Genomic DNA, 2,450 nt, shown 5'->3' with positions numbered 1-2,450 from the left:
AACATTTAGCCTCAAGCCCCTAAGACACCGGGCAGTTTTTCTAACCTCTGCAAAATTTGATCCCTCAAATTGTCCCACAAGTCTACTCTGATACCAGCCAAGGAGTGGCTCTGCAGCAGAAATTAATTGTAAGTAAATAAATATATGAATAAACACTAGTTGTCATCACTTTTGATCAACTTGGAAAGTTAAGAAGGGGGATTTTGCTAACAAAAACATCCATTCATTTTCTAAATATGCTTAAATTATTTCTGGGTCATGGGGTTGCTGGAGCCTACCCCAGCTACTACTAGGCAAAGTCAGGGTGCAAGGTCCAGGTCCAAGAACCCATTTAAATAGTTTAATTTCTAAAGGCAAAGGCAACAGACTTTAGTTGTTACTTGTACATGTGAGGCCTGTGATTCTTACTTTTCAAATCCATCCATCTTCTTCCGCTCATTCGGGACTGATTCACGGAGGCAGCAGTCTACGCAAAGATGCCCAGACTTCCCTCTCCCCGCCCACTTCCTCCAGCTCCTATAGGGGGAGCCCAAGGCGTTCCAAGGACAAATGATTCAAATCATTTTTTTAATTCAACAGAGAAATTCTGTCAACAGATTGTTAGTTTTTTTAAATCTTAGAGACAATAAGGTATTGAATTGATATAAACTAAATTGAAATATGCTGTAAAATAGGGTACAAGGATGATACATATGACACTGAATCTGTGATGAAAAAAAAAAAAAGAATAAAAATCCTACAACTGATTTTAGTTGCAAGTGCCTCGTAGTTTTAGACTTCTTCATATTATTGGACAGGCCACAGATGTGTTGGATCCAGTGAGGGACATGGGGAAAGTGGGCAAATTGCTTTTCATCACAAACAATTCTTCACCCTTTCAGTGCAGGGCTGTAGACAGGCAGCAAAGCTCCTTCTGCAAGAGACTCATTCACTCTGCTGCCAGTGTGTGGTGAAAGAGTTCATTTCTTCTGGTTTCCATCCATTTAAACAACTCTAAACACCTCTTTGGTCAAAAGCATGCTTTTATTTACACCCCTGCTTAATAACATTACATTCTGGCACTCAAGCTACTGATTTTTTTATGTATGTTTATAAGGTATATATTCCCTTTACTTAACTTTTCACCCAGTTTATCATTCACTTTCCAATATTTTTTAAGTGCTACAGAGACCAAGAAATTCCAACTTAAATAGAAAAAAAAGTTCAAACTATGGATGAAACAGTCAATTTATCAGGCAAGCAGTTCAGAAAAGAGAGTGTAAAGTGAAGCAAATAGAACTAACACAAAATGCCTTGAACATTTAAAAAACTGTTGGATGGATAATTTGATTTCATGGTCTTAAAGGAAACATGAAACTCATGGTGACAAATTGTAATATCATAAAGCAGAGAGGGTTGTTGAGGTGAAATTATTGCATTGACATGCATGACAAGATTAGTACAATCATTAAAATATTGCAGTTTCTGCATTGGACCTGTAAGGAGCATATGCTAATTTTATATGATGATGAGGGGATGGATGAGAGCAGCAAAGGAAACATCAATCTGATTCAGCACTTTAGTCTTCTTCTCAGCGTGTGAAGAGAGATTTTACTAAAGGTGGACACTGAACTCACTGAACCAGCTGAGTAGATTTATTGTTTTTGTCACAATCAAAAGCCCGATATCACATGAGCAGTCAAACAATATATGTAATGCTGCTCATTTTGCATTCAGTGATGCTCTACTGAATGCGGTCTACCACGTTGGGTTTAATTACATTAAATGACATGACATGTGTTTAATCTAATTTGTTTTAATTAGTTCTGTGTTATTAGTTTGACTTCTGGTCTCCAGATACTTGCAACATGCAAAAGAAAAATAAAGGCATAAATAGTGACTAAAGTAAACAAAGGTGGGTAAAAATGAAAACATTCAGATTGTTTGATGGAACCATGTGACTCAGAGTTGAGAGGATGGCTTAAAAATCTTTTTAAGAATTTTTATGATGCTGTTCAACTGTAAATCTTGAAATTTTGGAAAAACCTAAACTGAGACACTATTGCCTTCCTTGTGGGGTTAAATTAGGTTGTTGGATGTGATTAATATTTAGGCTATTACTGTTGACACATTTTATGTCGAGTCATTTTAGGCTAATCAAAAACCTACTACCATGTTCTCCAGTCATTATTCAGACTGTAGGAAGTTTTGTCTGTTTCAAAATGTCACAAAGTAAAAACTTATCTGATGTGCTGACTCCTCTCATATGTTTAGCCAACCCAAAGCTATTGTAGAAGTGGACAGCTGAGTGTCAGTGCTTCTGATATGAAGGTGGTAGTAGAAGAAACGTATTGGGTTAAAGACTTAACTTAATCTATCTTTTCATAAAAACGAATATAAGCTCATCTGTCTGCTATAGGACCACCTTTGCTGCTATTGTGCTTTGGAATCTAGGGGTTCTGGGTGCCACT

This window comes from Oryzias melastigma, linkage group LG3 (genome assembly GCF_002922805.2).
Source record: "Oryzias melastigma strain HK-1 linkage group LG3, ASM292280v2, whole genome shotgun sequence".
NCBI lineage: Eukaryota > Metazoa > Chordata > Actinopteri > Beloniformes > Adrianichthyidae > Oryzias > Oryzias melastigma.
Note: the sequence above shows the minus strand (reverse complement) of the source record.